We start from the raw sequence: 15,164 nt of genomic DNA, 5'->3' as shown, positions 1-15,164 counted from the left end.
ATATTCAAATTCCATCTCCTGGACAAAGGAGAATCGTCCTACCTCCTTGGTGAACATTATTATATTGAAGTGTTCGAGGAAAGGTTGAGGGAGCTTGCAAGGCGGAGCAGAGATGTTCACTCGACAGAGGTCACAGCTCAAATGATGCTCTCGGTCCCGGCTCCCGCCTTTATATACCCTGGGAACTGATCATATCCTAGCATAGCTTAATACAGTGAAGTTAATACAGTGAAGTCAATACTTTAATACAGTTAAGTTTACTTCTCAATAGTTTAATACATGTGCCTCACAACAGTTCCTTCACCCGTACAATGTACCGTCACAGAACACAAGGATTGTCATTATAATTCGTTTTTATCAGCAAAAATTAGATTAAAGTGACTAAAGATAAGTGGTTTGATATGTTATGTGTGTTCTCTGTCATCATAAAGATGGCCATCTACCCTGATGTGTAAAGAAAACATCAATTTTGCCGAGGCTGTGGTGAAGATAAGAACACAATGATATGATAATGTGGTCATACAATGGTGTAGTCAAGATGTTGTGTTAGAACTATGTAGTGAAGATGGGAGTGTAGTGAAGAGGAGGATTTAGTGAAAATATATATTTCTTCACGCTGAGCCATTCCATATAGATGAATATATCTATAATCTAATTGCGGTAAATTACCATATGACTTTAACGGCACCAGCCAGCAGGAAAAATGTCGGATATAGGAGTGACTGAATATTTTGTCGGGTACATAAATAATTGAATATTTGGTACGATCGATCAAAATGCTTTTTATAGGCAAATAATTTCTGATTTTTCAAATGATTTTTTCCATCTGTTGGAACTGGTTTAAGTAATTAAAGATATGAAAACCGATGGAAAAGTTCAGTTTAACGCTTTTACGAATGTCTTGCTGCGTGTTTGGGAAGAGCAGTAAACTACAGGAATATATTGGTCTAATGTCCCCTGGTCGTCCAACAGCAGATATTGTATGGTCTGAGACATTATTTCTGGTGGAGGTGGATTCTCTCCGCCATTGCGTAAATCACTTCCACAAACTTGCGCCATTTTGCACAAATACAGATCCGATATGATGCATTTCCCAGCTCTGTTACGTTATGGACCCTATTCATCCTAGCCTAACCTAGCCTAAATAAAAAGGTGTGGAATAATGTGCAACATTTCTCCTTCATTACAAGTGATAATAAACCTAGGCTATACTATACAGCAACCAGGAACGTCCATATTTGTCTAACTTCTCACATGTCTGTGTCATCTGTCTGCAAACATGTCGACCATTACCATGAGGGCAATTGCGGCTTTTGATTTTGAATATCACACGTTTCCTCTCTGCCGTGAGATCTTCATACTTACATAAAATGGTCGCCATGAGAAATATATGTCCATCGAAGGTCAACTATATGGCTCAGTTCCATCATCAGTTTCTAAGAAAACTGAGAAGGTGAGGTCCCAACGAGATTCGAATTCGGATTGCTTGATTTAGAGTCCAGAGTGCTAACCCTTACACCATGGGACCTGATAAGAAAAGATGTGATTTCATCTAAATGTTTTACATATAATCAACCAGAGGCCATTCCTCCCTCCCTGCCTGCAGGGTTCAAGGTTTTCTAGAAGGTTCTCGAAGATTCTGGGTAGGAACTGCCATTGAGAGGACGTAGTTATACGTATCATTAATGATATTGTTGTTGACTTTCTGATTTAGAAAGATAGATAGATAGATAGATAGATAGAGAGGTAAAAAACAGATATTAGATAGATCGATAGATACGTAAGGCTGTATATGTCAACTTTCACAGAAATCATTGACATCTGCGTTATTCTGCAAGAAATACATGTACATGGATGTAGTGATAATATGGGTTAGGTATAAGACCAGTCGTGTTGAGATTGTAGTGAATGTGACCATTGACTTCAACCTTAATGGTGTAGTGAAGATAAAGTTGTAGTGAAGATAAATCTTGAAGTGACTCATAAGGTTGTTGTGAGTACAAGGATGCATGGTAAATGAGTACTTCCTACCTGAAAGTCAACAATTACAAAATTGATCAAGTATAACAACATCCTCGGACAACCAACTACAAACACCAACCATAGAGTGAACCTGACTGTCACCTAACGACGACCTCTCAAAGGTAATGATCTTACCAGAATCTTCGAGAACCTTCTAGAAAACCTTGAACCCTGCAGGCAGGGAGGGAGGAATGGCCTCTGGTTGATTATATGTAAAACATTTAGATGAAATCACATCTTTTCTTATCAGGTCCCATGGTGTAAGGGTTAGCACTCTGGACTCTGGATCCAGCAATCCGAGTTCGAATCTCGGTGGGACCTCATCTTTTCAGTTTTCTTCGATACTGATGATAGCAGCATTATTCTGTATGTTATATATACATTCATATATATACATAAATATGTATATATAAACATATATATGGAATAATATGGTTTTATCAATAGCCGGAGACCATTCCTCCCTCCTTGCCTGCAGAGTTCATAGTTTTCTGGAAGGTTCTAGAAGATTCTGGTGAGATAATTGCCATTGACAGGACATTGTTATACTTCATATATCAACGATTTTACTATTGTTGACTTTCAGATAAAGATAGATAGATATATAGATAGATAGATAGTTAGATTGATAGACTGATAGAGCGACATTTAGATAGGTATATTGATAGATAAGTTTCATCAATACTGTATCTTACGCCATCTCCTGTTGCTGGACATATGTTCAACCAGCATTGGGAAAACCTCCAGTAGACCTTAATGTAAAGCAAGATAATAACAAAACCTGCAATAAAAGAATACGATCAACTCCCCAGTGCAGAAATATTGTGACCAGAAAGTCTTCTAGCAAGATGTCAGACACTTCCACGGGAATCACAAACATAACATCAAATATCTGAAAGTCAACAATAACAAAACTAATGATGATAATGAAACTATAACAACAAAAATGATAAACATATGGAAAATAGTGTTCTAGATTATGCCTCTAGAAAACAAACTTTAACGAAAACTGTGAAAAGAAATACCCATCTGGCTGATACGACACAGTAAAAGAACCATCCCACAACCAACTCTAAACTGAACCTGACTGTCCCCTAACAACGTCCTCTCAATGGTATTTATCTTACCAGAATCTCGTAGAACTTTCCAGAAAATCAAGAACTCTGCAGGCAAGGAGGGAGGAATGGCCTCTGGCTGCTGATGATAACCACATTATTCTATATATATACTTTTACCTACAACCGAAAGTTGACCGGCTAGCCCAAGTGGCTACAGAGGTTGTATCCATGAAAGAAACGGACCCACCAGCAGACGAATTCGGTTGGCAGGTTGTATCGAAGAAGAGGAAAAAGAAGGTTGCCCAACCAGCCCAACCAGAAGGGTGTAGCAAAGAAACGAAAGAAGGCTGCCCAACCAACCTGGGTGGTAGTAAGGATGACTGCTCCACAACCCCAGGTCGTTAGGCAGACTGTAGCCATGGAAGAGAGGAAGGCTGCTCGTCCACCAGCCCAGGTACCGAGTGAGCGTGTAGCTATGCTGGCTGACCCACCAGCCCGGGTAGAGAGCTACGCCCAGATGGCTATGTCGTGTGCAGCAAAGAAGCAAACCCCACAACTACTCCACGAGGTTTGCAAGCCTGCACCCAAAAAGATGAAGACGAAGGTTGCCACACTACCCAATGCACCACCACATGTCTAGAAAGGGAAAAGGTGGACAGAATGGCTGGTGGCTTGGGTCCCACTCCAACAACAAAATCACCTTAGGAGCCAAGTTCCATCCATTATTGAATATATATATATATATATATATATATATATATATATATATATATATATATATATATATATATATATACAAACTACATTGCAACTTACATATAAATAGAATCATCAAGCTTCACTATATCAACTTTACTATATTTGAATATAAACAAGGTCTAACCGAGGTTACTTGGTTGAGCAAGACGTGAGAATATCATCAATTGGCCCTCCAGCCCTGGGTTGAAATTGTCGTTCTGACGTATTTCGAGTTCAGTGCTGATACAGGACCATTGATTATAGGACTATCTTGTTAGTCTGTGTAACTTCGCCTGACCCAGTCCACGTCTTCAATGGCCTTCTGTTACTACAAACGGGATTACAAAGGAAAGTCTTCCTTTGTTAGTTTCATGAATACCTTCGTTCAAATGAAGGGAAAGACTATTACTATGAAGCGGTACCTTATCAGCAGGAAAGAGCTGCAGCAACGGTATGAAAGTTACTGCAAGATACATAACGAGCCCGTGGCTTCCAACGTAAACATCGGCCGCCATTTGGGTTCACTCGGCATCATGTGTGACACCAAGATTGGACCCGTTGGCAAACAGGAACGATACTATTCTGGTATCATGTGGCTCGATGGCGCAGGATCACCAACTGAAATGCAAAGAAAATGGAGAAAGCCGCCCAAACGTATCATGAAGGCCGTGCAAGAGAAGATCGAGAGGAATCGGTTGAGAGACGATATCGCTCACAGTATATTGAAATTTATACCCAAGACTTCCCCTGATCTCCAGACACAGCCAGTCACAGAGACCACCAGCCCCGCTCCCCAGACACAGCAAGTCACAGAGACCACCAGCCCCGCTTCCCAGACACAGCAAGTCACAGAGACCACCAGCCCCGCTTCCCAGACACAGCCAGTCACAGAGACCACCAGCCCCGCTCTCCAGACACAACCAGACACACAACCCACCAGCCCCGTCCCCCACACAGAGCCACTAGATCCTGATATTGAGGAAGCAAATGAATTTCTCGATGATTTTTTGCTTTCACTGGAGAAGAACTGATGAGTTCCTCATAGACAAGACAAAATGTTAAAAAAGGAATCTATATAAGTTCACTTATGGAGTGAGATCTTTGACGGAGCTGTGCTGCCTATAGCACAGCCTACCAAAGGGTGATCTTTGCTGTCATGCAGTAACCTCATGAGGGCGGAGTCCGGCTACACTTTCTTTACCGAGGAAAAGATCTCTGCACTAATAGACAACTGTCCTAGCAACACTTATATGAGATGAATAGATGGATGCTCTAATGATCGAAGATATACAAGTGTTAGAAGGACTGACAACTATATACATTCGGTTAGCCAATCTTCATATGACTGGGGCTATTCTTCCCTCTGATTGATTCATTTTTCAAGATTAAGGAAAGTTATAATAAAAATATTGTATTGAGTTTCTCCGTTGGCGTCAGGGTAAACACCCATCCCCCCCGAAGCTTGGTTACCTTTCCGTGGTGGGGGGGACTTCATGGATTGGGCAGTAGCAACCATCGTTGGTTGCTTCTGTTCAATCCATGAACGAAAAACCAAGCATCTTGAACGTAATTGTCGTATAAATTCACTTGGTGTCAAAACTGACGCGAAAGTGGTTGTCTCAATTTTGTCAGAAATGTTTGTGCGTTTCGGCCTGATGGCGGGAGTCGGTTTGGCGCTGTGGTCATGAGGGAATACGAGGAAGATTGGCAACCGTCCCAGAAGTAGCTACAGTGAGGCCCAGCAGCTGTCCCTAATACTGTGGAAGGCACTCATGTAAGGTGTGCAGTGAGGCGCAGCAGTAACAAGGGAAACGGACAACCAAAACAGCAATCTTGATCATCAGGAGGCTATCCAATGCTCAGAGTAGATAAGGACGATTATTGTATGGCTTCGCTCAGAGGATGAAAATCTTAGCCGTGAAAATCAACAAAATAACTAGTAGTTAGTGGTAGTGAAGTGGAATTACCGCATTTCTGTGGTCTTAATAGTAAAACGAAACTTTTCGTTTTCTCCATCAATCTAGAGGTGTTGTAGACCACCATCCTTAAGGTTGTAAGGTAATGGTAACTACAAGGTTATGACCTCAGCAAATTTGTGATGGTAAGTGCAGGAAATGTGGTAATGTATATAATATAAATTATATAGTTGTATGATAAATGTGTATCAAAATTTTGTCTTCTCTGTTCCCGTCCATTAATTCAAATACAGGTAAGTTTTCTCTCTAACGAGGTGGGATAAGCTGCGTGTACTCGGCTTATGAATGTGGTGACTTTCCCTTCATTACCACAATGTTGTGCTGAACTGAAGATGTAGAATTCCGTAGACGAAACTAATATAGGAAATCAATCTACATCAAAAATTGAACGTATGGATCTTTAGATGGACATAAAACAAACGGACGGAGGGGCACACTGGAGCAAATGAATTTCAATATCACCACTTAAAGTAGGCCTTTCAACTAGTTGTGGCTTAAAACCAAACTTTTTCTAGCCAAGGTTTAGTTAGCACCTAAACTAATCCCCACGACCTTACCTTAAGAAATATTTTCAGAAGGTACTGTCTGAACATATTTCTAAGGTAAGGTCATTTAGGTTTGGTTTAGATGCTACCCTAACCTAGGCTAGAAAAAGTTTGCTTCAGAGCCCCAACTACGTAGACGGCCTACTGTTGATATTAAACAGTAACAGAAAGGTGATAAAACTGAGATGGAATTAATAAAAATATAGAATGGGTCAGTTGAAAGTTGAAGTATTTGCTAAATACAATTTTTGACAGATTCAAATGGATCCTAAAGTCAGTCACTTAAATCACAATGCTGAATATTGTTTTAATTGTTGGAACTAGTTACAGGAAGTAAAAATATCAAGCTTAAAGGGATGCCATTACAATAACTTCATATACCTGTATAGGATCTCTTAAACTTCTTTTCCGTAAAGCTGAATGGATTTAAGTCGTTTAATCTGCTCTCTGAATTTGTTTCTCAGACCAGTAATCATCTTTGGAGATTACCTCAGTAATTTCTCCATTCAATGTCTTCCTTTTCAAATTAGTTGACGACCACAGCAGTACAATATCCAAGCTGGGATGGCTATGTTTTGGGAAGGCGAGAGGTCAGGTTATGCAAGAATGTTAGAAATGGTTTCCTTCAGTTTATACCCTATCTACTCTAGAAATTTTGGGTTATTAGAACTTAGAGATTTATGAGTAGATAATACAATATAGTTTTCTTGGCAAGATATCCAACATGAGATTATAGTCATAATAACAATATAGTCACAAGGCCAATATATAGTCACCGGAATATTATATTTATCATGATAATGTATCACTTATGACAAAATATGCATGATTAAAAAATGACAATATAGCACCTATAAAAAATATCACATTGCTAATATAGCCAAGGTGACGATATATACACATTAGTACTGTAACGAAAATAAGAAGATAGCCAAAATGACAACATGTTCATAATGACAATACTGCCACTATGTATATATATTCTCCATGACACTATAGCTACACTGACAGTAAAGCTATCTTCACAAAAGCGTAAAATTGAAAATACAGCAAACGACAATATAGCCACCATGACAATACAGCCATCTTGACAATAAAGTCACGATATAAATCAATCGCCAGCACATTAGAAACGCATTGAGAGTAATTTACAGACTTTATAGATATCATGAAAATATTGCCCCCATGTCAATATATTTGCTATGACAATTTAGCCATTATGATAATACAGTCACGTCGACAATGTATTCACTATGACAATAAAGCTACCATGATCATATAACTGATATGACAATACAGTCAAAGCAAAAATATAGAAACATTCAACTTATATTCACAAAGGCAATATAACCACCTGACAATATAGATAGTGTAAATAAATAGTCGTTTTCGGATCATAGGAAACATATAGACTCCAGGACAATATAATCTCTGTGAAATAACAGTGACTCAGACAGAATTTATCATTATAATATAGTCATAACATTATAGCTGTCATGTAATTGTAGTCACCATGACAAAATTATCACAATGAAATAAAACGGTATTACAATATAGTTACCATAATTATACACCAATCATGATTATATAATCAGCATGTTGACATAAACAATATCACAGTGTAAAAACCATGACAATATAAGGATGTGATGATATGATATCTATTCACTTACAATACCAAACATGCCGCCATGAAAATATTATTATCATGATCATATAATGACAACAATATTGTAGCTAATAACAAAATATATCCCGAACGACAAAATTAACCATAGCAATATAGCCATCAAGTTGATATAGCGACCAAGATAATGTAGCCAGGACGGCATTATATTGAAAATAACGATACAGCCACCATGCCAATGTCTTCACCATGACAATGTAGCTACCATGAAAATATAGTAACCTTGACTATATATCTACCATGATAAAATATTTGAATTGAAAAATATCCACAACAAGAGTTTAGCTGCTAAAACACGATATGACCGTATGCCAATATGGCCAAAATGTTATTATTGCCATCATGACAATATACCGCCAGAAAAGAAATATATATACCCACTACTTGACAATATAGCTATTCTGACAATATTGCCAACATGAAAAGACAGTCACCTCCTTGTTATATAACAAAAATGACAAATAGCCATCATGGCAATATAGTGACCTAACAATACAGCCACCATGGCAATATAGCTACCATAACAATGTAATCTTAATGACAATATAGCCAACATGACTATATAGTCACGATGACAATACAACCACCGTGACAATACAGATAACATGACAGTACCGTCTCTAAGACATTATTGCCATCAATTCAACAAATTAAATGACAATATAGATATTATGGCAACACAGTCACCATGACAATATACTCAGAAATGCAATATAATCGCCATAATAAAATCATCCTGTCATGAAAATGTAGCCACCTTACCATTTTGGTTTCCATTGCCATGTAGCTAGAGTAATAAAAGATTTACCAAGACAGTACTGAAACCATAACAATATAGCATATCATGGCAATGTAGTCACCTGATAATTTAATCAAAATGACAATTTCTCTTCTATAATGGTATATCCTGAAGGGCAATATCAACACCATTAAAAAAACTTCTATGAAAATACAGTCACTATGACATTATAGATATCATGATAGAAAATCACCATGACAATATAGTTATCATGGCAATATAGCCACTATGACATTATAGTCATAATGACAATATAGTCGCTGTGACAATATTGTCACCATGATAATATAATTATCATAATAATATATTGCTTATGACAAATTATGCATGAGTTAAATAATGACAATATATCACCTATAGATAAAGATCACCTTGCCAATATAGCTAAAGTGACGATATATACATCATAGCAATGTAACTAAAATGAAAAGATAGCCAAAATAACGGTTTGTTCATAATGACAATACTGCCACTATGAAAATATGTTCCCCAACTGCCACTATGAAAATATGTTCCCCAACTGCCACTATGAAAATATGTTCCCCAACTGCCACTATGAAAATATGTTCCCCATGACACTATAGCTACACTGACAATAAAGCCATATTCACATAAGAGTAACATTGAAAATACAGCTACATTGTCATGGTGACGATATTGGCATGGTGGCTGTATCGTTATTTTCAATATAATGCCATCCTAACTACATTATCTTGTTCGCTATATTTACTTGCTGGCTATATTGTTATGGTTGATTTTGTCGTTGGGGATATATTATGTCATTAACTACAATTTTGTTTTAATCGTATGATCATAATAACCTTACAAATGGTGGCAGTGACGTAAGAACCCATGTGACCACAGACGACCGTCACATCTACTTCATATTTCTACGTCTGGTGTTGCCAGCAGTCATACAAGCCTACCTGACACAGTCCTGGCGCTCCCTCCTGTGGACGTTAAGGGCGGAACCCACGTCCGGCTACGTGCTCCATCACCCGTACCTCAATGTAGTGAAGATACGTCTTTATTGCATTGCTGACACTGTGTCGCTTGCAAGGGCATCAAGACAGTGCCACAGTCGTGCAGTGATGTCATCACATCCAGACGTGTCAAGCAAGGTCAGCCATCCTGCCAACACCAACGTGGAGGTCATCTTGTCAACCGCTCCAGAGACGCGTCATCATCAGCCGTGGCGACATCCCAGACGTCAGCATCGCCTGGTCCAGCCCTTGTCGCTCACTCAACTTTCCTGCTAGCGAGTCGCTACTCTGCACACGTCTCCACCTCGCTACACCCAGCCAGCCGCTACACTGCACACGTCTCCACCTCGCTACACCCAGCCAGCCGCTACTCTGCACACATCTTCACCTCGCTACACCCAAGACGTCTTCGTAAGCGAATCTCCCATTCAGATAAGAACAGTGTCAAAATGGTTCACTCTGTGAGATATGCTCCTTTTGTGTGTTACTAGTTCCTAGTCTATAAATATAGACATATATATACTTTTGGGTAATATGATTATTCATCTTCGTAGTTTAGCAAATTAATCTAAGTTTTCAGTTATTCTTGCATATATTCTTTCTTATGTTTTCATACATTGGTACTATTGTTTTTAGTGATGATTACTTTCATATATAGAGTCCATTACTGATATGTTATACTATTATGTTCACCTCTCATATACAGAGTCTTGTATTCATATGTTATACTGTTATGCCAGCCTTTTATTGCCTTTATTTCATTATAATATTTTCAAATGATATTCATGTTATGTATTTTGTATTAGGTCAATAGTGTTAATCATATTTTAAATATTTTTAGGGGGTTATTACTTACACACTTTATGTAAGGTTGTATTACATGTCCGAAGATATTCCATGCGATAATCGTAAAGGTTCATATGTACTCAGGAATTTACCTAGAATCCCTTATTATAAACGGGACCAGCCTTCTAAAATGGTGACGTCACACAAAGTTGTTTTGACAGATTCTGGTGACACAGATGACCCACAGAAACCTTCTCACACGTTACCACACCCACACCCACCTCCCCCTCCACATCACAAAAACTCGGGACAATCAATTCCTTCACAAAAAACTGTTTTCATACTAAAACAAGCTAGGGAACCACACGAGTTATTTGATGGTAAACTGTCAAATTTTAATCGGTGGATCAGAAATGCAGAGGACATTGTTGAACATAATGGTGATTCAGGAGACAGAGCGCTTATATCGGCTGCTAAAAATCTCATTGATTTCAACAAGCTTAACAATTAAGATAGGGTTGTCTATGACTCAGATGACATTGGAAACTGTACATCTTGGGAGGAATTTAAAACGTTGTTTACATTAGGTTGTGAGGAATCATTCTCAGATAGTTCACTTCACATCCTTTTACGTGCTCTTAACACAACATACTTGGATGATACGTCAGTCCCTGATCACTGGAGTACCTTACATGGAAGAATGAGATTAGTTAGGCAGGCTTATGAATCCTTACCCTGGATATCGGCCATGATGAATCCTGAAACTCATGTGCAAACATTCATGCGTTTATTACACATAACCTTCATTCTCAATGGCCTGACCTCCAGACGTAAGACGACGGTTACTTAATGAGAACATCGACCCATCATTGTGGGTCAGTAACAAAAGTGTTGAATTACGCTCAAAAGAAAGGTGGATATTCCAACACCAAGACACTGGGGAGAGTGTCGGCTTCCCAAAGTGTGACGTAACATTCTTGTGATCAACACAATCATTCTTCTCACGGTCAAATAAAGCGATTCAGTGATGACAAACACTCACATAAAGTGACGTGCTTCCGGTGTGGCCAACCAGGACATAAAGCGAATGTGTGTCCTTACACATGGGACTCATTCTCACGTGAGCCTCGACCAGAACACAACGCAGTCAACAACCCATGTCATCACAACCTCGGTCGTCACAATTCTGCCGACCTAGTCATGATTTCCTCCAGTCAGACATCAGGCTGACCTTCACCCGCTCAACACCACCAAGCAGGTGTTCATATCATAGCAACGCTAGACACACTTCAGCCGAGCATTAGCTAGACAGACGTCACCTAACACAGGTTCATCATGTCATTATCAACAATGACAATCTCTCGCTCATGACACGACTCCATCACATAAGGAACTCTTAAGACATTTTCGTTCTTCGCCATTTTCTCACATTACAAGTTTCGATTTAGTGGGTTCTTTCCAGGATAAGACAATCACAATCTTTCTAGACAGCGGCGCTGAAGCAGATGTCATTCATTATGATTTTATTCAACCATTAATGGGGCGCACTCAACTTGTTCAATGCTCGGACTTTTACCCATCCCTTCAAAGTATCTCAAATGAAAATCTCGACGTAAGGGGCACTATTAAAATGAACATTCACATAGGCGACTCGGTCATTACCGTAACCCCTTACATTGTTCGTGGTGTAACTTTTCCTGCTAACTTGTTACTAGGACGCCACTCTATGTGTGGCACAACATAAGATCTGTCCTATTTATCATGTGGTTTGTGTTGATAATACGTTCCTGCCATTGTCAGAGAAGAGTTCTCACTCAGTCAGAGTCATTAATACATCTGCTCCCACGTCCTGCTTCACGGTAGACAATACGCATCCTTTTTACTTTTCTACTCATCATTGTCCTGGTAAACTGAAAACCAACATGACTCTGCATAGTGACACATTAACGAAGGTTCCTCTCTCACTTTCTCGAACATGGATGAATGATCATGGACTCAGACATAGTGAGGGTGATCTCGCACTAAGAGTAGTTGCTGAACCTTCATCACTAACTGTCACACGACTATCCATGATGGACGCCTCTATTCATGAGACCCCAGATGAAGAGGTCACCATATACATTGCCAATACGGGACCCACAACTGTCCGTCTCCGTAGAGGGGCCAAGCTTGTGGAATTCTCCGTTTTGAAGTCCCGGAACTCAAGACGAGGAATTACATGAGTGTAATATCCGTCTAGTCTCACATTCCATTAACCCACCAACACCTACTCCTCCTACCAATGCCTCAGCAGTACACGGCTTGAGTCAGCTCCCCACCATCACCCTTGACTCAGCAGTGCACGGCTCGAGTCAGCTCCCCACCATCACCCCTGACATGATATCCAAGGTAGGATTAACCAAACATGTTGATCAGTTAACAGACTTACTTAACCAGTATAGGTCTACTATTGCCTTATCAGCAGAACCACTCGGTAGAACTCATTTGCATGTTCACATTATTAACTTAGAGAAAAACACACAAGTCCCATCTACGACCCAGCCTATCAATTGCCACACACACGCACAGACACACAGCAAACAAACTTGTTCAGGACATGTTGAAAGATAATGTTATAGAGGAATCACGATCACCATGGAATTCACCACATCTGATCGTTCCGAAAAAGGACGGAACTTTTAGACCAGTCATAGATTTTAGAAAACTCAACAACAAAGTCACTTTGACAAGATGGTTTCCCATTACCATTGGTATCAGAGCTTCTTCATAGCCTCGGTAACAATAAGGTATTTTCAACTTTGGATTTATTGAGCGGATTTTGGCAGATTCCCTTGTCAGAGGAAAGCCGTCCCCCTGACTGTGTTCAGTACGCCAGATGGTCATTGGCAGTTCATATGCATCATGACCTTCGGTCTTCATTCCTCACCGGTGATCACCTTCTCAAGGTTAATGACTAACATTTGTCGTCACATGTTGGGCAAAGAAGTATTGGTTTATCTTGATGATATAATTGTCATGTCTCCAGATATTGCTTCTCATTTCAAAAGTCTTGAGAGAGTATTTCTACGACTTAAGGATGCGAACCTAAAAGTCAAGTTATCCAAATGTTCCTTTCTACAAACAAGAATTAATTACTTAGGTCACACCGTTGATGAAAACGGTATTCAACCTAATGCAGATAAAGTAAACACAATTGTAGAATGGCCAGTCCCTTCCACAACAAACAAGGTCAAATCCTTCCTTAGTTCAGCAAGATATTATCGAAGATTTATCGCTAATTTCGCGAAGACCGCAAACCCCCTCACTTCACTTCTGAAACAGGGAGTTACATTCCAGTGGTCTACAGCGCAAGACAATGCGTTTAACTTACTCAAGCAACACTTGATCGAGGCACCTATCCTTCGATTTCCCAACTTTGAGAAACCCTTCATTTTGCACACAGATGCTTGTAAACAGGGTCTTGGAGCTGTACTTATGCAGGAGTCAAATAGGGGTAGACTTTTTCCCATAGCCTATGCGAGCCGTACATGTTCGACGACGGAATCAAAATACTCAATAACAGAATTGGAAGGCCTTGCAGTTGTTTGGGCACTCAAACATTTTAAGGAATACATATATGGTTACCCTATTACAGTTTATACAGATCACAGAGCTCTGTTGGGTATTTTTCAAAGACAAGATCCTACAGGAAAGTTTCAGAGGTGGTTTTTAACTATACAAGCATTTGACCCAGATTTTCGCTTTGTTTCGGGTTCATCCAATGTAGTTGCAGACGCACTCTCCCGAAGAGTGGGTACAGTCACTGTAGGCAATAGCCCCGTAGATTTTGATGTAGAAAGGTTGACACGACATCACCGAGATGACCAAGTCTGGGGTCCTATCATAGAATACCTAGAGGGTGTAAGATCTTCATTGGATGCTAAAACAGTTGTTCCAGTCAGAGAATTGTATTTAGCACAGTGAGGGAGTCTTGTGCAGGGACGCGAAATTAGGAGTGCCTGCCCGTGTTGTTAAACAAACAATCATTCCAACAGCATTAGTACAGGATTTCTTGAAGTTAGCACATGATTCAACCCAGGCCGCACACCCAGGCGCAGATAAATGCTATAAGCAAACTCGTTTGAGGTATTTCTGGCCAAGAATGCAGAAAAGCATTAAGGATTATATTTTGAGGTGCCAAACATGTAACACATACAAGGGAAGTCCCACTACCCCGCAGACTGTGTTGAAATATCCTTTACCTACATACCCATGGGAAAGAGTTCATATGGACATATTAGTAGGTTTCCCTAGGTGCATGGCAGGCTACAATACGTAATTTACTGATGCCTTCACGAGATATTGTGAATTAGTCCCAGTTCAAAATAAAGACGCAGCCACGGTCGCTAAGGCGTTCAAAAAACATATCTTAGACAGACATAATGCTCCGAAGATTTTGGTTACAGATAATGGTGGGCGAATTTAATAGCTCATTATTAGAAGAACTCTGTAAATTGTATAACATAAGTAAATGTAATATAATGGCACATCACCCAGCCTCGAATGGCCTGGCAGAAAGGTTGAACCGTAA

At 39.6% G+C, this 15,164-nt stretch overlaps 1 non-coding gene across 1 annotated transcript; it reads left to right on the top strand.

Annotated features, from left to right (window-relative positions):
* The first annotated feature begins 2,271 nt into the window (after nt 1–2,271).
* On the top strand, nt 2,272–2,343 carry TRNAQ-CUG (transfer RNA glutamine (anticodon CUG)). Its single transcript has one exon. It is a non-coding gene; the product is annotated as a tRNA-Gln (tRNA).
* The last annotated feature ends 12,821 nt before the right edge of the window (nt 2,344–15,164 follow it).

Source organism: Panulirus ornatus, chromosome 5 (assembly GCF_036320965.1).
Source record: "Panulirus ornatus isolate Po-2019 chromosome 5, ASM3632096v1, whole genome shotgun sequence".
Lineage (NCBI taxonomy): Eukaryota > Metazoa > Arthropoda > Malacostraca > Decapoda > Palinuridae > Panulirus > Panulirus ornatus.
Note: the sequence above shows the minus strand (reverse complement) of the source record. Positions and strands in the feature narration are given on the sequence as shown.